This window comes from Pristis pectinata, chromosome 12, assembly GCF_009764475.1.
Source record: "Pristis pectinata isolate sPriPec2 chromosome 12, sPriPec2.1.pri, whole genome shotgun sequence".
Lineage (NCBI taxonomy): Eukaryota > Metazoa > Chordata > Chondrichthyes > Rhinopristiformes > Pristidae > Pristis > Pristis pectinata.
Window position 1 is genome coordinate 27,352,507 of NC_067416.1, and position 24,649 is coordinate 27,377,155.

The 24,649-nt window shown below is 42.4% G+C and overlaps 1 protein-coding gene across 2 annotated transcripts in view; it reads left to right on the forward strand.

The window, feature by feature from the left end:
• pwwp2b (PWWP domain containing 2B) overlaps positions 1-24,649 on the forward strand; it is a 177,017-nt gene that overhangs the window by 124,204 nt on the left and 28,164 nt on the right. Inside the window, exon 4 of one of the 2 annotated variants that reach the window (XM_052027798.1) lies at positions 3,072-3,318. The exons of the other annotated variant lie outside the window; for it this stretch is intronic. The gene's annotated coding sequence lies outside the window, so the exon portion shown is untranslated. Of the gene's footprint in view, positions 1-3,071; positions 3,319-24,649 lie in introns of those variants that run through there. 2 annotated transcript variants of the gene reach the window in all.

Sequence of the window (24,649 nt, forward strand, 5' to 3'; positions counted from 1 at the left end):
GCCAGAGCTCCAGAGCAAATTTCACTCGATTGTAAAACTGGAATAATTCAGTGGTTGAGAAACCATTTTCTTGTGGCACTGGTACATACTAGGCATGGACAGACCAGAAGCTGGGTTGAGAATCAGTGACTTTAAATGGGATTATGAATGCCTGCCCTCCAACACCTAGTAGTTTGCAGTGTGCGCTCATTACTTCCCGAGTATTTGCCGGACACCATATTAGTTAGGGTGCTATGTGGTTCTGTAAAGTTGCAATGCAATCAACTTGCATGAGAAATAGGCCAAATGCCAATTCTACCTTCAGATAATGAATTACAACTGACCACAGCAGATGCTGTAAATGCTGCGGTTAGTTTTCAAAGCAGATAACAGCCAAACTGGAAGAAGTAAAAAAAACTGAACATGGAGCCAGAAAGAGGAGGAACAACTCTCCTATGCTTATGTTAAACTATGGGCCATTTCTAGTCATCACTTGTCACTATCCCTCCCTTCTCCCCTCTTTCTCTTTCCACCAACTTCTCTCTTCCCCTCCTGCTCTCTAGTAGGTCCAATGCCAATCTTTATTTACTTGTGACTGCTGCACTTCCTTTTGGGGCAAGGCTGGTACTTCCAGCATGCCAGTCTTGTCATATTAGTGCGAAGGGACCAATTTCCTTGGTTGTCTTGCTTCTCAATTTTTTAAGGACGGGAACAACCAATCGCCAAGTAAAATACCCAGCGCTGCTGATGTGCCAAAGGAATTTCAGCTCCAAGGTCAAGAAATAATTTTAGCGGAAAAGTTGGTACGACTATAACAGTGGAAATGCTGCTAAATGTTCAACTTAAAATTATTTGTCAATAATCTTAGCAAATTGTTCTCCGAGTATGAATGCCAGTTAGGATTATTATCCTCAGGCAGGAAGCAGGTCCTGGCTGATATAAAGTTATCCTTGTTAATTGACTTAAAAATAAATCACAAACACAATATAGTGCTTTGATTGGATTCAGAATGTTACCATGAGAAAACTGGCGGTTGCAATTTCAGTACAGTCAGACTGTGTTATAACACTGCATACAAATTTAGCAATGCTTCATTGTTGAAGCATAACAAAAAAGAATGGGCTTAGAGGCAGGAAAGGACTAAACACACATTGTGAAATGAGCCATGGATATTTTATTCACTGGAACCCTTCTTCCCTCTGTGGTCCCACCACGACAGCAAAATTCCATTGCACCTGAAGTCCAAAGCCATTATGGAGTGGGAGGAGGAACGGGAATAAGTTGCTGGTCATGGTTGGGCTGAGACCACAGGGAGAAGCCTGGAGAGAGAGGGTCAGAGCCTCAGTCAGAATTGATTGGAAGGGTTGTGCCAGATAGGGGTGATGGGAGAGGGGAGGGGTGTCACAGTCAGCTGCTGGTGGGGGAGGTTCTATTTTGTATTTGGTGGAGAGCGGGTGAATTGGGGTTGCAATTGAGTGAGGAGAGGTGTTTGGGGTGGGTAGCCTGAAAGACACTAACTATAAGAGATAAGTATAAAGTTTAAAGTGAATACCAATAGGTGATTACCCACTGGACTTTGCGGCTTTGGACCTGATCAGTCAGGTCCCCTTTAGATCTCACTGGAGCAGTCCTGCATTCATTGTTAAAGCCTGCTCTGGGTGTGGTGGCTGTGGTGCAATGGGGTTGAAGGCATGGGTTTGTAGATATCTTTGAAGGGATAAGCTGAATGATCCAAATGGTGAACCTCATTTGTAACTTAATCTTGTGGGTTTTTTTCTCTGGATCTACCACATTGACTTTTCACGTTATATGTTAATGATCTGGACGATGGAATTGATGGCTTTGTGGCTAAGTTTGCAAAAGATACAAAGATAGGTGAAGGGGCAGGTAGTATTGAGGAAGCAGAGAGTCTGCAGAAGGACCTGGACAGGTTGGGAGAATGGGCGAAAAAGTGGCAGATGGAATACAGCGTAGGGAAGCATATTTGGTAGAAGAAATAAATGTGTAGACTATTTTCTAAATGGGGAGACAATTCAGAAATCAGAGGTGCACAGGGACTTGGGAGTCCTAGTGCAGGATTCCCTAAAGGTTAACTTGCAGGTTGAGTCGGTAGTAAGGAAGGCAAATGCAATGTTAGCATTCATTTCAAGAGGACTAGAATATAAAAGCAAAGATGTAATGCTGAGGCTTTATAAGGCCACATTTGGAGTATTGTAAGCAGTTTTGGGCCCCATATCTAAGGAAGGATGTGCTGGCATTGGAGAGGGTCCAGAGGAGGTTTATGAGAATGATCCCATGGATGAAAGGGTTAACATATGAGGAGAGTTTGAAGGCTCTGGGCTTGTACTCACTGGAGTTTAGAAGGATGAGGGGGGAATCTCATTGAAATTTCATTGAAAGGCCTGAATAGAGTGGACGTGGAGAGGATGTTTCCAGTAGTGGGAGAGTCTAGGACCAGAGGGCACAGCCCCAGAATAAAACGATGTTCCTTTAGAACAGAGATGAGGAGGAATTTCTTCAGCCAGGGGGTGGTGAATCTGTGGAATACATTGCCACAGACGGCTGTGGAGGCCAATTCTTTGGGTATATTTAAAGCAGAAGTTGATAGGTTCTTGATTAGTAAAGCCTTCAGAGATTACGGGGAGAAGGCAGGAGAATGGGTTTGAGAGGGAAAAATAAATCAGCCACGATCGAATGGCAGAGCAGATTTGATGGGCCGATTGGCCTAATTCTGCTCCTATATCTTATGGTCTTCTTCCACGTTCTTGAAAAGTTAATGATGATACCTGAAGTTTCCATCAGATGGAACATTTGATGACCATCGTGTCTTTGAGACAAATACGGTTCTTCACTGAAATTTTTATTGTACCTTTGTGTGGTTAAGCACCTTTTCCTCTTTGTACTGTTATTAATGAAGCAAACATCTTCAACCATTTCTCTAATGAATTTCCCTCTGGAATCAGGAGCAGGCCTGTCGCTACTAGTTCTACAGAATTCAGCTCCAATTAGTACAATTTTACTAACAAAGCAACTCAAGCAAGCTGACATCCTTGTTTGACTAGATAATTGACTGCTGCTCTTCATTCTGCCAGGTAATATCCATCTTCGGCACGAAAGTATACAGCCATCTTTAAAGGTGCCAACATGATCAAGTCTCCCATGACCAACGTTTTGAGATCACCGCTGACCAGAAGCCTGGAGGAAACAGCCGCATCAACACCATGGATACACATGGATACATGTGCAGGGCAGAGGCTGGCCACTCTAAAATGATTGAATTACCCCCTCCTGACCCTTCAAAAGATCCTCCCACCAACTCCCCCCCTCCACCCCCCAAAACACATGTAAAACTCAAATCAGGAGTCTGATAGAATGCTTAACACTACAGTCACAAGGAGAAGGTCTTGTACGATAAAGATTAACTCTTGACCTCACAATCTACTCATCATGGTCCTTGCACCTTATTGTCTACCTGTTCTGCACTTTCTCTGTAACTGTAACTGCAACACTATATTCTGCATTCTGTTTGTGCTTTTCCTTTTGTACTGCTCAATGTACTTATGTTTTGAAATGATCTGTATGGATGGCAAAGTTTTTCACCGTATTCCAGTACACGTGACAATAATAAACCAATTACCATTTACCAATTACATCCAGCACAGAGTAGATTGCTTGACCATTGAATTCAAAATCCTACCAAATCCAATCCCCCTGCATACTCTTCCTGCGAATATACTAGCACAGGATCCCTGCAGTAACTCATCCAGGTTAGTTCAGCAGCACCTCCCAGTCCTGTAGCTGTTTCTACCCAGTAGGACAAGAACAGGAATATTGTGTGAATACAATCACCTCCAATTCCACTCAACACCATACACCATCCTGATGAACAATTATGGCAACTTTTTCATGATTGTCAAATCAATAATCTAGAGCTCCAAATTAAGGTTTCTTTAAAATCAAATATTAGCCATGGGTCTGCACATTCTAGAGACTTGAGCATACAAATCCACACTGGCAATCCAGTGCACTGCTAGGGAAACGCTACATCTTTCAGATGAGGTATTAAATTGAGACTTACTTTTTCAGGTGGACATAAAGTTTCCACGACACTATTTTGAAGAGGAGCAGGTGTGTTATCCATAGTGTCGTGACCACTATTTACCCTCAATTAACATCACTGAAGCAGATTATCTAGTCATTATCACATTGCTGTTTGTGGGAGCTTGCAGTGTAATACTTAGCTTGCTGTGTTTTCCACATTACAACAGTGGCTACATCATATACTCCATTGTCCCTAATGTGCTTTAGAATCATTCTGAGCTGTATAAATGCAATGCAACAAAATGCAAGATCTCATTTTTTATTTAAAGCAAACAGGATCTTGTCCACTATTTTGAAGAAGAATGAAAGGGCTCTAGTAAGTATATTGGACAACATTTAGCCCATCAACACAAACATCATGAAAATAGCTTATCAGTCCACTATCATTTTGCTGTGGTTGTGGAGTCTTGCAGTGTATAAATTGGCTGCTGCACTACAACAGTAGCCTTCACTACATCTAATGTGTTTGGTTGTAAATGCGCTGTATCAAAGCTGCATTTCTTTCTGAAACCTTCGTGGAGGCATCAGGACAAGAATATGACCATTCAAGGAGAAAGAGCCACTAATGCCTTCTAAGGGCAGTTGAAAAAGGGCAATAAATGAAGCGCAGCCAGCAATATCCTCAACCTGAGGGTGAATAATATTCCCGGAAATCAAACAGTTAGCCTAAGTCAGTGATCGGATTCTAGATTAAAATGTTACTAATTTAAAATAGCTTCACCTCAATTAACATTTCAGAAAACTGAAAACAGACGTCTGAACTGCATGCCTGTGGTGAGCAGCACAGTGTGGTAGTATGCAAGTGCAAGTAGATGCTTCAGGAGCCGGACTGGCACAAGATCAGGAGCTGGCTGTCTTCCCACGTTCTTGGTTAAACAGTGCATGCTGTCAGCTGGGGGTGATGGGGCAGGAAAGTGGGAGAGACAGTGAGAAGAGAGAGAAAAAACTTAAGTCCTACAGCAGTGGCCCTGTTTGTCAAGAATGCAGAGGCTGCTCACTGAATCTCCCAGTAGTCAGCTGTGTGACACAACTTGTATGCTGGGGCCAGGGGTAAAATCAAAGGCCAGACCCAATTCTCCCAAGAATTAACCCACTCTTATTTGCTAAACGTCAATATTATCTCTTTCTTCGTAGTCATTCAGGGATAAATTGTTCAGTGCTTGGGAATGTGTTTTGAGATTGTCTTGCACAAGTTATGACCAGCTGCGCTGATTGATGCAATGCCTGTGTTTCTTAAAGGGGAATGGTTGATGCATGCAGTTGGTGCTGGAAGCCACGGCAGAGAATAAACTAGGGAAGATTTCCAGATGCACCTCTGTTGATGAGGTGGAAAGAATGACAGCCCAGGAGATCCTCTGACTCTGTAATCAGACAGAAGTGACCAGAGGGGATAAGTCCTAGGATGGGGTCAGTGTGCCAGTGGCTCAGTACATAGCTCTGCTGCCTCATACCTCCAGTGACCAAGATTTGATTTTAACCCTTAGTGCTGTCTGTATAGAGTTTGCACATTCTTACAGTGAATGCGTGGATTTCCCTTGGGTGTTCTTGTTTCCACCTACATTCCGATGTCTGGTGGTTGATGGGTTAATTGGGCACTGCAATTAAGCCCTAGTGCAGATCGGTGGCAGAACACTCAGGGAGAGTTGATGGGCATGGAAAAAATAGGGTCTGGGGGAATGGGATTGATGGTATCGCTCTGAGAGCTGGCATAGACTCAATGGGACAAATGGCTTTTTTCTCTATCATAGGAAATTAATAAAATATGAAAAGTGTTTGAGAGGGTGCTCCAGTTTCCTCCCACATCCCAAAGACATGCGGCTCAGTAGGTTAACTGGCTGCTGTAAATTGACCTACTATGTAGGTGAGTGGTAGAATCTGGGGGAGTTGATTGGGAGAATGGGATTAGTACAGGATTTGTGTAACTGTGTGCTCAATGGTCGACATGGATTCATCGGGCTGAAGGGCTTGTTTTTGTGCTGTACCACTCTCTGAGTCACAAGAAATTCTGCAGATGCTGGAATCTGGAGCAATACACACAAAGTGCTGGAGGAACTCAGCAGGTCAGGCAGCGTCCATGGAGGGAAATAAACAGTCGACATTTCGGGCCAAGACCCTTCATCAGGACTGGAAAGGAAGAGGGCAGAAGCCGGAATAAGAAGGTGGGGGGAAGGGGAGGAGCACCCGCAGCAGATGATAGGTGAGGTCAGGTGATAGGCGAGTCCAGGTGAGAGGGGGGAGGGAAGATGTAATAATCTGAGAGGTGACAGGTAGAATAGGCAAAGGGCTGAAGAAGAAGGAATCCAGTAGGAGAGGGCAGTGGACCATGGAATAAAAGATGGGGGAGGGGAGGAGAGGGGATAGGCAGGTCATCAAGGTGGAGGAAGGGAACCACAGGAAGGGAAGACAAAGGAGTGGCGGGGGAAAAAAAAGAAGGGGTGGGGGTTACCGGAAGTTAGAGAAATTGATGTCGAGGCCATCAGGTTGGAGACTCCCAAGGCAGAGTATGAGGTGTTGTTCCTCCAACCTGCGTCTGGCCTCAACGTGGCAGTACAGGAGGCCATGGATAGACATCTCAGTATGGGAGTGGGATGTAGAATTAGAAGTGAGTGGTCACCTGGAGGCCTTGGCTGTTGCGGTGGACGGAGCGACGGTGCTCGACGAAGCGGTCACCCAATCTGCGTCAGGTCTCACCGATGTACAGGAGGCCGCACCGGGAGCACCGGATGCGATAAATGACACCCTCGGACTCACAGGTGAAGCGCTGCCTCACCTGGAAGGATTGTCTGGGACCCTGAATGGTGGTGAGGGAGGAGGTGTAGGGACAGGTGTAGCACTTGGTGCAGTTGCAGGCATAAGTGCCAGGGGAGTTATCAGTGGGGGGGGGGGACGAGTGGACAAGGGATCTGCGGAGAGAGCAGTCCCTGCAGAAAGCGGAGAGAAGGGGTGAGGGGAAGATGTGCCTGGTGGTAAGATCCAGTTGGAGGTGGCGGAAGTTGCGGAGAATGATGTGTTGGATATAGAGGCTCGTGGAGTGGTAGGTGAGGACAAGGGGAACCCTGTCCTTGTTATGTTGGCAGGGGGTGAGGGCAGACATGTGGGAAGTGGAGGAGATATGGGTAAGGGCAGCATTGATGTGATGGAAGGGAAACCCCGGTTACCGAACAAGGAGGGCATCTCTGATGTCCTAGAATGGAAAGCCTCATCATGCGAACAGATGCGACGGAGACAGAGGAACTGGGAGAAGGGGATGGCGTCCTTACCAGTGACAGGGTGGGAAGAGGTGTAGTCAAGGTAACTGTGGGAGTCAGTGGGTTTGTCGAAGATGTCTGTGGTTAATCTGTCTCCGGAGATGGAGACAGAGAGATCCAGAAGGGGGAGAGAGGTGTCAGAGATGGACCAAGTGAATCTGAAGGCAGGGTGGAAGTTGGAGGCAAAGTTGATGAAACTGACGAGCTCAGCACGGGTGCAGGAAGCAGCCCCAAAGCAGTTGTCAATGTAGCGGAGAAAGAGTTGGGGGGCGTTACCGGTGTAGGCTCGGAACATGGACTCTTCAACATAGCCGACAAAGAGGCAGGCATAGCTGGGGCCATTCGAGTGCCCATGGCTACACCTTTAGTTTGGCGAAAATGGGAAGAGCTGAAAGAAAAATTGTTGAGGGCGAGTACCAGTTCTGCCAGATGGAGGTGGGTGGTGGTGGAGGGGAACTAGTTGGGTCTGTTATTGAGAAAGAAACAAAGAGCCTTAAGGCCTTCCCAATGGGGGATGGAAGTGTACAGGGACTCGATGTCCATGGTGACAACGAGGCGGTCAGGGCCGGGGAACTGGAAGTTGTTGAAGTGATGGAGAGCATGCGAAGTGTCACGGACATAGGTAGGTAGTGACTGAACCAAGGGGGACAAAATGGAGTCAAGATATGAGGACACAAGTTCAGTGGGGCAGGAGCAGGCAGAAACAATGGGTCTCCCAGGGCAGTTGGGTTTGTGAATCTTGGGTAGGAGGTAGAAACAGGCAGTGCGGGGTAGGGGAACTATGAGGTTGGAGGCTGTAGAGGGCCACGCTCTGAGTCTAGTTTCTCACATTGGTCCACTGTAATACACCTCCATTATTCATGTAGCAACAACCTCTGTAATCAGGGGCTTTACTGGATGGTTTTTAACTTCTGCCATACCACCAAGCACTTACTGCTACCTCATACCCATATCCCTCAGCTTCCACATGCTGGCAGGCCCACCACCTTGCTTCATCGCAAGATCCACACTAACATATCCGCTTTCTCCGGCACAGCTGGACCCAGCAACAGCAGAAGGGGTGGCACGGTAGTATAGTGATTAGAGTAACCCTATTATAGCCTCAGCGATTGGGGTTCAATTCCCGCCACTGTCTGTAAGGAGTTTGTACGTTTTCCCCATGACTACGTGTGTTTCCTCTGGTGCTCCGGTTTCCTCCCACATTCCAAAGACGTACAGGTTAATAGGTTAACATGGGTGTAATTGGGCAGTGTGGGCTCATTGGGCCAGAAGAGCCTGTTACTATGCTGTATAAATAAAATTTTTTTAAAAAGTTATTTTTAAAAGACAGGCAGGGTAATCCTGTGTCCTTCACCTCCTCAACCATCAGGATCCCTGGAATATTTATCCTTCTGTGCCAAGGAGAAGTCCTTGAGTATTGCTTTAAGTAATGGGGACAACCTGATACCACCTTCCCTTTGTGTGGTTAATGGTGGTAAGTGGGTCGTCACCGTCCAATAAGGCAGCGGTGACAACAAATTAGTGTTGCATGACCAACTGCTTACACTACATGCTTCCAGCATGTGCATGATACATCTGCTGTGATGTTACCCAATTGTCAAGAGATACAAGTTGTACTAAAAATGTGCCCTTGTAACTTGAATTCAGAATTGGAAGCAAGCTGGCACCCATCATACCAAAGAATTCTAGCTCCATGTGGTTTAACCTCTTAGCATTTGATTTCTTTCAAGTGGAATTTGATCCACAATGAGAGGCAAGTTTTAATGCCCAAGAACAGCTGGATTTGGATTAGGGGTAAATAAAAATATATAAAACGTTCAAATCTGAAACCAACTGATTTATCATAGGCAGAGGATCAGTCTCCCCCAGGGTGGCTGGTTGTTTATTTAATGATTTTAATGAGACTGTGCTTTGTATTTTTACCGTGTTCCAGCTTCAACGCTATCTGGTCAGAATGCCAGGATCCTAGCAGTATAAAGGAGGCAAGGAGCACTGGAAGAAACATTGCTTGTGGACCAGTAATAACTCTTCATGGGTCAGCAGACAAATCTGTCAACTGCTTCAGCTGTGTCTGGAGAATCAGGGTGGGGAGTTGGTTGGTTGTTGATGGGCATACGATTGATGGCCTCATATCCCAGCAAATTAACCTCTAACCCTCCACAGCTACCATCATCCTGCTCTCTGGATCCTCAATCCATTGCCCTCTTGTCCTCAAGACATGCAGTGTTGTCTTGCTCACCCCATGTGTTATATGACACTGGAGACACAAGAGGCTATAGATGCTGGAATCTAGAGCAAGAAACAAGCTGCTGGAAGAACTCAGTGAGTAGAGCAGCATCTATGGGAGGAAGGGAATTGTCAACTTTTTGGGTTGAAACCTTGGACCCAAAAGTCAACAATTCCTTTCCTCCCATAGAGGCTGTTCAACCCGTTGAGTTCTTCCAGCAGATTGTTCGTTGCTATTATATGACATCGCCTGATCTTCTCCCTTCCGCCCCAATCTTTCTCACCCTCCACCCCTCCAAGATATTTCCCCCCCCACCTCCCTCTGCACTCCTCTCTGCTCCTTGGACCCTTCCCAGCTTCTGCTGCCCACCCATCCCCACGCCTTCAACCTCTTCCTCACCCCTCTCTACCCCCTAGCTGTAGCCTGGTGCTAAAGACCTTCATACCGATCACAAACCAACTTCTTAATTTGGCAAGAGACAAGAAACAATTCTATTTATGTGGTAAGCAGTTCCTGCCATTAAATTCATCAGGAAGAACATAGAACCCTCATCTGTTTATTTGGACTGCATTGAAACAATGACTGATTGGATTTTCTGCCTGAGTGGGTTATAAATATTCTTTCTACCACACAACATGTCTGAGTCTCAGACAAATGTTTATTCTTTCAAACTGGTCAATTCTTTCAACTCTTTTTGTCTATATGAGCTTTCAAACCCTTGAGAGATGCTTCCACCCCTTAAGAAACCTGGCTATGATTCAGAACGCAAACTTCAAAATGTAAGAATACTGCAAAATCATGGTTAAAAATATAATACAAGAAATATAGGGCTTTGGTTTTTTATTGAAATCTGCAAAAAAAGCTTTATCATGTTTGGTATTAACATGTAATGTTACAAGGTAATATGACATGACATTATCAGCATTTTACATAACTTTGAAATTGGTGCTGTTGATTAGAAAAATAATCAAGACTAATGGTGTGATTACAAAAAGAATGGGGTATTAATTGTGGTTTTACTCTCTATATAAAGCAATTATGGAATACAAAATTTTTGAAAAGTCCAACAGGGGATTGATTGAGAGGGCAAGAGCTCAGACTAGGGAGTTTGGGGGGGGGGGGGGGGGGAATGTAAGGGGAGAGGGAGAGAGAGAGACAGAGACAGAGACAGGGTGGGGAAGAGATTGGTTGCAGTGCAAGTTGAGAGAAAGAGTGGGAGGGAGTGCTGGAGATCACAGTGAACATAGACCCAACATTCAATCAAAGGTGGGAAGACTGAAGACTGGTGTCCACATCTGGGTACATTCAGAAAACTGCATTGTCCCTCCCTGTATATATTGCTTTGTTCCTTAGGAACCTGCGCTCTGTCCACAATGGCCTTCTTAAGCCCCTTCCCTTCCCACCACCTGGCACCATTCTGTCTATTTTTTGTCCTTATCTGTTTCTATCTATTACCCATCAACCTCTGGCTCAAAATTCCCCATCTGTCACCTGGATCCATCTGCCCTTCATCCCCCACCTCATCTTGTTCCACCCATCACCTCCCAGCCACTCTCACCCCTTCCTCTTGCTTCTTTACACTGGATAATTCCTCTACACTCTCAGTCCTGACGCAGGGTCTCCACCCAAAACATCGACCATCCTTTTGCCTCCAGAGATGCTAAGTGACACACTGAATTCCTCCAGCAGTTTGTTTCTTGTTCCATTTGCCAGCATCTGCAGTCTGTCTCTGCTACATTTCTCTCCCACGCCACCCTCTTTTTCCCTCTACCTCCTTTCAATCTCTCTCTTTTCCCAACCCACCATCTGTCTGTCCTCCCATTCTCTTTCGCTCTCTTACTCTTGCATGTTTCCCTCTCACTTTTCCACCGTCTCCTTTTATTTCATTCACCTCTCTTTCCCTAACTTTCTCTCATCTATCCCTAACTCTATCCACTTCCACCTCCTCTCCTCTTTCCTCTATCCTTTCTCTCCTCTTTTCTTTCTTGATTTTTCTCCCTCCTCTCCCGACCCCACCTTCAATCTCCACCTCTCTACTCTTCTTTCTCCCACCTTTCCCCTTTCTCACCTCTCCCCCCTCCCACTCATTCTCCTTTATTCTTGCTCTCTTCCCTCTCACCCACTCTTTTTCTCCCTCACCTTTCCACCTGTCTCCTCTGTCCAACCCCTCTGTTCCTTCTCACCCTCTCCCTACTTTCTCTCTTTTCTCACCTCCCTCATCCTCTTTCTCCCCACTCACTACTTTCTTTCACACTGCCCCTTTCTTCTTCCATTTCTAAACCCCTCTCTTCCATTCTATCTCTTTCCCTTTCCCGTCTATATCTACCCCCTATTTCTCTATGCCTCTTCATCCTCTCTTTTTTCTCCACTCACCCTACATCTTGTCTGCTCTCCCTTCTTTTAATTCCTCCTCTGTGCCCATCTCTCGCAGTCTTCCTCCCCCTCTCTTCCTCCCCCTCCCTCTTGCCCACGTTCTTTTTCCTGTCCCTCCACTCCATCTTTCGCTCACCTTTCCCTTTGTCCTTCTTCCTTCCTCTTTCTCGCCTCATCCCCGCTCTTCTCTCCTTCCCTCAGTCTCCTTCCTTCCCCTCTCCCCCACTTTACCTCTCTCTCCCTCCCTTTCTCTCTTTTTCTTAACTCTCTCCCCACTCTCACCCCTCCCTCTTTCTCTCCCTCCCCCCGTTCTCACCCCTCCCACACTTGGAGCTGAGGCCTGTTACCTGCAGCCTTCCGTTCCATGGTTCAGTCCCATGTTGGATTACAAGGCATCCCAGGAGCTGGGGTGGGTGATGTGGCCTTGGAGAACTGGGACAACAAGCTAGGAAAGCTCGGGAAATTGTCAGGGCAAGTGCCCAGCCAAAAGTGTGGCGATAGAGTTGCCAGCCTTCAGGAGTTAGGTGCAAGTCTACTCTTGGGGAAATAAGGTGCGAGTCAAGTGCTAGGAAAGAGGAAGGGTTTGTTTGGTCTCAAGGAGGTGTGGGCAGGTCCAGCCTCAGTTTAGAATAACATTGCATTCATCCTTAGAGGAAGGTAGTCCCGACAGCACCCAGCCTTGCAGTGAGTAGTAGCATTATCTGGGTTTGGGTACAAGGTTGCCCAGCAGAGTTTGGCCTCTTGGAGAGCTGGGTAAGGAGTGGGTGGTTCTGGTGGCATGAGTCTGGGCTGCATATTGACTTAATTCCCTGTAGGATTTCCATCCAAAGTTCATTCATTCAATTGAAACAGTAAATCATTGCACATTGAAGCTGCCACGGGTCTGATGCAGCGTCAAACAGAGCACATGGATGAGATAGTACTACCCAAATAAGGGCATGGGCCAGACGTCTCTCAGTTATGAGCCACTGAAGCAGTGCCTGACCCAAAACATTAACTGTTTCTCTTTCCATAGAAAGGGAATGCTGCTTGACTGGCTAAGTTCTTCAGCATTTTCTCTTTGTTTCAGATGAAACAGTCAATTGTCTCATCTTCTGAATTGTGATAGGCCTGGGGAGTTGGGGGTTGTAGACTGGTAGATAAATGGAGTAGTACAAAAAGTTGCAGCTGTTTTTGTCTAAACATAATTAAATACATAATTAATTGGCTTTAAAGCACTTTGGGTTATTGAGGATGTAAAAATGCTTATTTAAATGCAAACTCCTTTTGTTTTCTTTTATTAGCAGACAATAATTAGTGAGGTGGTTATTTTTTCCAGCTTTGTTATTTTCCTTTGAGTGAAGAATATACACAGCTGTGACTTACAGTACCCCTTCAACGAGTTTCACCACGTTAGCAGCATGTTGGCACCTGGAAACTGGAGTCACAAAAATACAAAAGGGGGAAATGAGTGAAAGGAACAGCAATCATCAAGGAGTATTTATTTTCATTGAGAGACAATGGCAGATGGAAATAAATTGCATTTAAATGTTTCATCATGTCACTTGCATTAGGCATTGTGGTGGTGAAAACACCCACAAGGTTCTTCCAAATCTGCTGTCCATTCAGAAAGAAAAAACTTTCCTGTCTCCCTCTGCATACTGTAATGCGTGTGAGTTTTTTTATTCAAAGACTATGGAAGAAAAGGCTTTCTTTCTGGAAAGCTTATGAATTACACCTTTCAGAAACCTGTCCCAAATCAGAATCAAAGCTGGTTGAGAACTGTGCAGATTGATTAATTTGGTGATCAACTATTGTAAAATCTGTGAAGCCTAGAGCCCAAAGAAATGACACACTCATCAGTTAAACGCTTGCTTGTTGTATTGACGTCAAACCGCACTCCATTCCAATTAATTTTTCCAGCCATCTCTGATGTCAGTTGTGCAGCTAATAATTAAAGGGCAGAAATCATTTTCATCATGCGTGCTGTTATTGCTGCATTAATGTTGACATTTTTATGCAGAATTGAATTTAAATGACTGGATCAGCTGCCTGCAGAGTATCACATTAGTTACATCAATAAAGGCTGATTGATTGCTTCATTTCCTGCTTATTAGAGGACCTCCTTCCCTTCCACATTATTTTCTACCCAGTTTGAGATACCTCATATAACACACCAATTTCTTAATTGTGAAGGTGAATAGACATAAACAACTGCTAATACTCCCCTTCCTGAGAAATTTCTCCCTTCCAGTGTGGAAGTGTTTGATCCCTATTTGTTGACTCCCTCAAATAGAATTAAAGACTAGACAGAACTGATGCATGCCTAGAAAGGCTATAGGTTTTATGTAGTTGTTCCAAAGACATAACTAGGTCAAACATATTCCTCCATGTAGCAGTTTACATTCAGGGATCAATTTCATCAACACAGGCCCTCATTTTCATTAGGTGAAGCTTGGCATTGTTTATAGAGTCATACAGAATGGACTACTGAGTCTGTGCTAACCTCAAGCACCCAATTACAGTAATCCTATTTTTTTTACTCCCTCTACAGTTCCATTAACTTCCCCTTGATTCTATGGGCAATTTACAGTGGCCAATTAATCAATCCACACATCCTTGGGATGTGGGAGGACACTGGAGCACCTTGAGGAAATCCCACACATTCACAGTAAGAACATGCAAACTCCATGCAGACAGCACCAGAAATCAGGATTGAACCTCGGTAGCTGGAGCTGTAAGGCAGCAGCTTTACCAGCTGTGCCACCCACGAGGATTTCAGTTGTTGAGTTCAGAAGAGATGAGTTGGTATTGGTGATGCTGAAGATCTGATTCCAAGCAACAGGACTTCCTGGACAACCTCGTAAATGGATCTACCATTTTTTTTAAAATCTCTTACCCACAGGAGCAGGTTGACAGGCAAGGGCGTTTTCCCCATATTGCTTGCTTCTCTTAAATATAGGTTTTCACAGGTTGTACATCCTTGCAGAGACCTCCTTGCCAACCTCTTAGAGGGTCTATGTAACCCCCTTGTCCAAAGAACATACCTTCTGCAGGCACAGTTCTTCACCCATCTATTCTGTTACCCTCTGACCCTTTGGGAGCACATCCCATCCTTCTCCCATTATTGCAGCATCCATTTATTCAATAACAACACTGTGATGGATGGAACAGTGTTGCTTGCACTGTGATATGTCTCTTTAAGAGCTGATTGCAATAATTGCATCTGCTGTGCTAAATCTCTGTTTCAAGAACTTGCAACAGATGTAAAAGGCAGGCAGTGCTGAAATTTACAACGTCAACATGTTTCAGGATGGCATTACAAAGGGAAACCTGGCAGTGCCATTCTATAAACCTTGCATCAGAAGTTCTTACTCTTAATGCAACTTCCACAACTGGCATTAGGGTCACCCATGATTTGGAGCACAAAGACATTACTGAACATCAAGGGTTCTTCCACAGGAAATGCATATTCATGAAGAGAATGAAGAATTGTGCTTGCTAAAAGTACCCCTTCTCCAGTTAAATCGATAGGTAAAACAGACAAATTCCTATCATTTGTCCAGTTGGAATTTCATAACATCATTAGATTATGCATTTGAAAAATATGTACCTTGGGTAATGAGGCTTCATCTAGAGACTATAAAAATTCACCCATTGTCTGGTACTCACCACAGCTACATGAGGTAACTGGAAAGTGGTCAAAGAGGTCACCCAACCCAGTCAATAATGACCCAAGTTCAACATTTCATAAAGTGACCAAAACTGTTTCTGTTTGGATTGTTTCCAATCCCAACTTTGTTTCAATTAATTTTCCAAAGTTATTTGGTAAAATAACATAAGAATGAGTTTCAGGGTGAAAACTGTTCTGTAGATTAAAAGTAGATCATTGACTGAATTAAAAAAAATTCCTGTGTTATAACTACATCCAAAAGAAGTGCATGTTAGAAAATGTACCAATGGCGAGCAAGGTTAGAGGCTTAGGAAAGAATGTTGCAGGGGTTTAAGAGCAAGGAGTTGATACTTTAAGAAATGTGAAATGAGAGCAATAACCAGCAGCAGCTGAATGTGGAGATCAGCATGTCCAAGTAAATCAAAATAACTAAGGAGCAGTAAACTGAAATATAGAAAGATTATAGCTGGGATGTGATCCTTAGTTGAAATCCTATCAACATTTAATGCAAGGCTAACATGTGATTAATCACTGGAATAGGGCATGTGTTGTAAATCTACAACTCTGCAAAGAGCGACTGCCTTTTGGAAGGATGGAATTGTTGAGAAGACCAACGAGGCATCATAGAGAACTCGGACTAAGGGATATTAGTTAGGATAATGGGTTAATAGAATTATCAGCAGGAGAAATCCAAAATAAGTTTCCTAAGTTGTATATCATCTGGAGATAGTAAGGTGCTTTTACAGGACATCTTGAACAAAAATTTAAGAAATTCAGAAGGCTGTAGTTGGGTTAAAATAATTTTCTTCATGTCAACTTTCACACATAGACGCTTAACAGATTGTAGATCAAGATATTTCTTTCAGGAATCTATATCATATGTGGATGTGAGTAAAACATGTTAGGAAAAAAGATTGGAAGAGTGCTGTGACAAAGCATGCAAAGATCAGCCAAGATACAGCCTGTCTCCCTGAAGGAAATGAGTGAGGAAGTAGGTGAGGCTCCTATTATTTTCAACCCTTTCATAAATACAGCACTCCATGCCCAAAGAATAAAATGCCTTGGAAAGTGTTCAGAGAAAATTCACAAAGAAGATACAATGACTTAGTTTCGAAATGAGGAAAACTTAAAGTACTGTGTTTGATTTTGTTAGATATTAAGTCAGCAATGGAATGGTATGGTACAGGTCTGTAAAGTAGAAAATAAGTTCAAGTCAGCTATTGAACTTTGATACTGATCATGAAATTGGCATACAGAAGAACCAAGTAAACAAGCCCTAAGGCAGAAATTTTATTTTCTCTCAAATAACCAAAGACTATGATATTAAAATTAATGGCCTGTTGATTAACTCCTTTAAAGAGTAAGCTGAATAAACATTTCATTAGAACAGAATTGGCATTTGCAAGGATCAAAATCAAAGGGAGGCAAGTACTCTGTGGAACATGAAGGTTTGTGCACAGTTGGGACCATGAAAACATTTGTGGAATGTAACTAGCTGGAGCTGAATAGACACTCTGTTATAATGGCATCCAGTCTGATGTCCTGGAATGATGGTGAATTAGAGTGATGGTGGAAGTGGGATAGGAGAGGAAATATCAGGAGGAATCTGAACTTTAATTTTTTGGTAGTTTTCCTATATTATTTACCCCACAAAGGAAATTAAATAAATGGTTTAGATTATCCTGCAAGCCAAACTACATGTGGTCTGGAAAAGCAGTGCATAACTTGTTGTTCTTTAATGATTTATGATTTTAGTTGAACACCTAGATTGGACAACAATTTTGTAAGTCCCATCAATCTGCCTGTTATTAGACATTTGACTTAATTGCTTACAGCTCTTGTGAATTTGAAGCTCATGCTGGAATCTCAGTTTTGTGGCTTATTACTCAGCCTTGAAGCAGCCCCAGCTATCCAAATAATAAAAGCTCAGCTGGCCTTGACAGAGTTGTAAGTAACAGATTTGTTGGTTAAATACTTTTGGTGTTAGCTGCCCGAAATACTATACTCAATGAGTTGAAACCCTTTTATTGATTTAGATGTGATGATTTTAAAGTCTAAATTGATTTATCTTGCCGTAATGCAGTCTTTTAGATAAGATAACTTTATTAGTCACATGTACATCAAAACACACAGTGAAATACATCTTTTGCGTAGAGTGATCTGGGGGCAGCCCACAAGTGTCGCCACGCTTCTGGCACCAACATAACATGCCCACAACTTCCTAATCTGCATGTCTTTGGAATGTGGGAGGAAACCAGAGCACCCGGAGGAAACCAGAGCACCCGAAGGAAACTCACGCAGACACGGGGAGAACATACAAACTCCTAACAGACAGTGGCTGGAATTGAACTGCAGAGCTTTCTAGAGATCCCATCATTGCTTTTCATTGTCATTCTCTTGGTTTATTAAAGGAGCATTGTGCCTGGTAAATGCTGTTTTATAAAAGATGGAGAAATACCAGAGGAATGGGGCATAATATTTACATCAGTACTGCTATTTATAAGTTATTCAATTGGATAGTTTAGTAAATAAGAGGAAGTTATACAAAGTACTTTTTTTTTTAAAAAAACAAAAAACAAGTATTCCACCCCACTGAAGAATAGCCATAGAGGTGGTGCCATTTTAAATAAAATTCTCAGGAGAGCTGTTCCAAGATTGCAAGGCAGCAAATTAGCAGGAAATAACTTGATTATATTCATGGTTGAAGATTAGAGAACTGATGGAGCACCAAGCTTGACATGTTCAAAATAAGTGGCAAAAAGACCTGATCCATACATCTATCATTTTGTTCCAGGGTGAAGAGCTTTTATTCTTGTGCAGACTTGATTCTGTGGAATTGCTTAGTTTTAAATGCATCAAAAAAGCTGGAGCCTTTGGAAAGGTTCTACAGTACATTTGTGTGAAATGAATAATCAGTGGGAACATCAGTCTTTGTAAGAGAAGTGTGTGTATGTATATAGGTTATTGGCTTCTCAGAAACATTCCTGATTTTAAACCGATGTATTGACACATACTTAAACATTCACCAATTTGGTTGGAGCTTTTCCATGACCACTCAAAGTGGAGAAGTAGCATTTGGAATGGCATTGAGAATCTTGACTCCATGTAGTGGGAGCATACAGAACCTCAGTATAAACAACAGAAAGAGAATACCAGCTCACCTACCCTCCTGTTAGTCACCTCCTACCCCATCTATGGGTCCTACAGTGGCCTCAGTCACCTCAGAACCTGTAGAACAATTATAGATGCAAGTTATCCTAAATCCTGGTGGAATGCTTAAGATGAAAACATTTCCTCTCCACCTTGGCTGACAACCATTCTTGTACTTTTGTTCTTACCCCTTCCTTAAACACGATTGAGTTTTCTGTGTGTTCACTATCACTTCACCGGTCAGATTCAACAAACTGTTCTTCACACATCCATCATTACCACCACCAAACACGTCTTCCTCTCTATCTCAGCACTTCACAGGCGTCATACCCAACATGGCACCATCATCCACTATTCAAACATCAACTTGAATGCAAGAAATGGTCATGTCTGCCGAGGCCCCTTTTGGTGATAGGGATTTACGTGTAATTCTTTGAATTTAGCCTATTGGTATTGGTTTATTATTGTCACTTGTACAGAGTTAGTGAAAAGCTTGTCTTACAAACAGATCGTACAGGTTAATTCATTACACAGTGCAGTTACATTGAGTTAGTACAGAGTCCGTTGATGTAGTACAGGTAAAAACAATAACAGTACAGAGTAAAGTGTCACAGCTACAGAGAAAGTGCAGTGCAATAAGGTGCAAGATCACAACAAGGTCAATAGTGAGGTCATAGACCATCTCATTGTATAAGGGAACTGTTCAATAGTCTTATCACAGTGGGGTAGAAGCTGTCCTTAAGTCTGGTGGTATGTGCCTTCTCACAATGGGGTCTCTTATATTGGAGAAACCAAGCACAGATTAATTGCTCATTTTGCAGAGCACTTGCATGCTTTCTGAAAATATGACCGAGATTCTAGAACCCAGATATTTTAATGCTCCATCCCACTTCCACACTGAACTCTCTGCCTTGGCCTCCTGCACTGGTCTGATGGAATTCCACAGAAACTAAAGCAATGCTTCACCTTTTGATTAGGAAAGTAGTTGTTTGTAATAATACTGTTATTGCATCTAGACCTATCTTTTGCTTTGTTAGTGCCCCAGTATAATCCTGTTCTAATTTATGACTAAATGACTTTGCAGGATAAGTTGCTTGGAGTGAGGGTGACTGCAAAATGATAAAATCTAATGCCCCTACAACCTTTGAAATGATTTTGAGGAAGTTGTTATCTACACAGTAAAATATAACTTCCATCTCTGGTCTATTTTTAACTAGTACATGGAACAGTCTTATTTATAGCATTATAGTGACTGAAAGATTGTAGATATCTAATTTAAATTGGACTACTTAACTAAAAATATTACATTGTAAATCATTACAATTTGTAGCAGGTAGCCACTTAGATTTAAGATTTTTTTCCCCCCAGACATTAGCACTCTGGAAGCAATTTAAATATCATACAAGACTGTAGTCCATGTAGGAGGCCAGCCATAAGCATGTTGCTTATATTTAAAGAGTTGCAATTTTAGGAATAAAATGACATCATGGTTCATCTCAGTCTTGTACTGTTATTACTTTCAGAATCATTTAATCACTGTAAATAAGTGCTTTTCTTTCTCTTGGGAAAAAGTGGATCCACATTGCAGTCAATTTGGGAGCATATTTGATGCAATTGCAATACAAACTTTTTATACTGAGTTGAATTGCTGGTAAAATTAGAGATTCTGCAAATGTGTGTCATGTAATTTATACTTTTAAGCTTCGGTTGTGTGTGCTGTTCACTGTCAGGCCATTAGGAAAACCTAGTAAATCCCCACATTTTGCAGGTCAGTACCAGGGATTACTAAGCAAGTGAGGAATTCAGGGGCATTTTCATGACCACATGTTTAGTAGCACAAGACAGCCCCAACATAACTTCACAAAGCAAATAACATGGTTATTAATCAGCATTAGTCACATAATTCCATTGAGTTTTGTGCTTTATCAAAAAACTCTAAAAAGATATTGGCACAGTTAGCATCTCTATTTCAAACCATAGCTGAGAACTAGTATACTAATTAGTATAGCAAATGTAGCTTGCAGTTGGGGATTGGGGTGGTAGGTGTGGGAAGCAGTGAAGAAAGCTCCATGGGGAAAATGTGGTTTTAAATTTGTCAATGAGTATGGTTCTGGGCCAAATACCTGAGAATGAAAACTATTTCAGAATCAATCTGGAGCACTGCACTTGGATCTAGGATATGGAAATATCATTTTCTGTTTTTTGGCTGGCCTTATGAAAGTGTCAGTTTAGGGCCAGAAATGTAGACAGCCTGGAACCTGTTTTAACAGGTCTGAGTGTTGAAGATCTCATCAGTATTTAATATGCTGACTTGGGTATTAAGAAAGGAAATAGTATTCAGAAAGAAATTCAGTGATCAGTTGGAAGCTGCAGTGTTTTAAAATTAAATGCCATCTACTGGATCTCTGTACATTGTGCAGTGAAGGCTACTTTGTTTTTCTTTCAATTGCACATGACATAGGTGGTGACCAAAATCTGAAAGTACTTGTTGACAAATGAATTATTTTCATGGGAGGAATTGGCAACTTAAACCATAATTCATTTGTGACCTTGAGGTCAAAGTGCCAAGACAGGCAGTGATCTACCTCTTTGGTTCATTATTCTATCAGTTATTTGGACTTGTTGATAGCCATGTTCTGCTGTCGCATTGTAACTAGGGAGCTGTTCCAATTTGTAATGTTTGGGTGGAAGAGAGAAAATTGGGTGTAAATCAGAAAGAATCAGTCTATTGTTTGTATAGTGACAATTAATTACAGACTGGATAAGGATATTCATGTTATAAATAGGATCTTTACTGCCATCTAGAGAACCTAAGCAGATTGATTGATATATTGAATATGGCCAATCATGGAAGGTTGAGTTTGTTACAACATAAATGCTGTTGTAAGGCTAGTGTTAAATGCTTATTCCTCAATGAACGTAGTTTATGTGGATATCATGCATTTTTCAAGAGATGTTATTAAGAGTAAATTGAATAAAATTGCAGTAATTGTTTTTACTTGAATGCCTGAAATATCTAATGATTGTTCATATCATTACAGAAGAATGTTATACAATTGATTAACATATTTTAAGCCAGAGGTTAATCTACATATTCAAGTGACACAAACATGTGTCAATACCACCTACAGAGCACCATTGGCTGTGCATAATGTGCATTTGGTGTCCATTTTGTACTGTGTTCAGGATATTCACTTCACCCCAGGACAAATTGAACTTGCTCCAAGTTGATCACTTGCCGATTGTTCAGGGGGAATAAATTGCAAGAAGGCAGTAAGAATTGTCAAATCTCTGGAACATCCTATTTAAATACATCTCCCCTTGAGTGGCTTAGCAAGTAACTTGGGTGTTATCACCAATTCAGTGGGCTGTTAGGGGTAGGCAATAAATGAAAGCCTTGCCAGTGATGCCCAGCTCCTCAAAGATTGATTTATTATTGTCACTTGTACTGAGGTACAGTGAAAAGTTGTCTTCCATGCTGATCACACAGGTCAATTCATTACACAGTGCAGTTACATTGAGTCAGTATGGAGTGCATTGAGGTAGTACAGGTAAAAACAATAACAGTACAGAGTAAAGTGTCACAGCTACAGAGAAAGTGCAGGTAGACAATAAGGTACAAGGCCACAACAAGGTAGATCGTGAGGTCAGAATCCATCTCATCATATAAGGGAACTGTTAAATATAGATTTATTACAAAAAATCTACAGCATAAGAGCAACTAACCACTGCTAAGGCAGAAACTAACTGACCATACTTCATTTTGATGTTGTGTCCAATGCTTCAGTTGTCTCAGATTCAAATTGGTTTACTGTCATATATGCCAGGGTGCAATGAAATTCCTTCCTTGCATGAAGCTCACAGAATAAATCATGTGGTAACAATAAATACAACATGAGTGCAAAACAAGGGAATTGTGCAAAGTATAGTAGTGCAAACTGAAGTAGTGAAAAAATGCTAATATGACAATAATGGAAGAGGTAAAATTAAGAGAACCAGGAAAATGGTGTGAAAGAGGTGATTGGTTCAGAAGTCTGTTATGAGTGGGGAAGAAACTGTTCTTGAGTCTGGTCATCAGGGCTTTCAAACTCCTGTATCTTTAAGGTAGAAGAGAGAAAAAGGAATGGCCAGGGTGGCAGGCATCCTAAACAGTATTATTTGCCATCCTGAGCCCATGCACTGCGAGATGAACTGGGTGGAAGGATGTGATGGATCAGGCAGAGTTTACCACGCTACAGGATCTGGTGGTCCAGCACAGAGCAGTTTCCATACCAGGCTGACATGCAACCCATCAGGATACTACTTGCCTTCTTGTTGCTATTTTACAGTTGCCAAGTATGATCCTTTCAGATTGATTTCTAACATGAGGGTTAACCTTTATTGGACTTCCTGTAAAAAGGTTCCACATCCATCAAAGTGCATTCAGACTGACCAGCACTGCCTTACAATTTTGCTTTTCTCCTCCATTAGAAAGCATTTCTTCTGAGTGCCTTCCTAAAACTGGGACCCAACCATAGGTTAAGGGACAGAGTTTCCATAAAAGATGGGTGTTGTAACAATCTGTGGCAGGGTGATCTGGCTGTTGGATTTTCATCCAGTTTTAAATTGTGGTGCGACCTGGATGATCTTTGCTTACTTGCAATGGCAGAGTGAATACTCTCCTCTCAGATCTGGGGGTGCAAGTAATCAAATTTTAATGGAAGTGGCAGGACTGGTTAAGGCTAGTATAGAAGGAAAGGGCAATGTTTCAATCCAGTTAGCCTCTCTTAGCCTGTAATTTATTTCCCTTCAAGTACTTATCCAGTTTCAACCTGCAAGTTATTATTGAAATGTCTCCACTATGCTATCAGGTAGTGCATTCAAATTCAGAAATGGCTTTTTGATTTCATTTCCTTGCCTCCTCTTGATTGTTTTGTCAATTACCTTAAATCAGTGTCATTTTGGCACATACTATTCTGCACCAGAAGCTGTTTCTCAAATTCTGCAGAAACCCTTCATGATTACTAACTGCTCCATCAAAAATTCCCCTTCACCTTCTCTGCTGCAAGGAATAAATGCATTCTCAATGTTTTTGAAATCCTTCCTAAGGTGTAGTGTCCAGAATCAGGCACAATACACCATCTAGATCCCACAAAAGTTCAGCAAAGCTCCCTTCCTATTTCTATCCTTTAGATGTTTTATAAAACCAATGATCCATTTGCTGTTTTGAACAACCTTCTCAATTCTCCCGGTTTATCTGCAATCTTTGAAAATTTAATATTGTTTGTTTTTGCTAACAGTAGTTCTCACCAACAATGTCATGTCATACTTGGAATTAAACTTTATCTATCATGTCACTCATCTGCCCAATTCCTCCTAGACTATTATTCTCCTGGTGTTTATATTTTGGAGTTTTGCCACCTTGGAATTTCTGAACCAGGTGTTCAGAAAGGGCATTGTTCCCAGCAGAGACCCTGAGGGGGATGGGTGGGGACAGTCTGAAATCTAAAAAACAACCATTCATTGCTGCTCTCTGCTTCAATCCAATTCAGCCCCACTGCTTCAATTCTACTGATGAGTCAATCATGTGGTATTTCTTCAAACACCTGGAAAGTTGATGGGCTGTATCAATGGCTTCATTCTCCACTGCTTCATAAAAGAGCTCAGTCACATTAGTCAATTACAATTTTGCCTTTAACAAATCTGTGCTCACTCATTTCTGAATCCGTATTTTTCCAATTGCCAATGAATTTTTGTCCATTATTAGTGTCTCTAAGAGTTTCCCACCACCAGTATTCTGTTGAATGGGTTTGATTTCCAGGTCCATTTCCTGGTATTAACAGGAGTGTAACAAGCAATCCTCCAGATTGCAGAACCATCTTTACCCAAGAGGAATGGAAGGCAATGGCCAGGTGGCATGTTTCCCAATTCCTCTTAGGG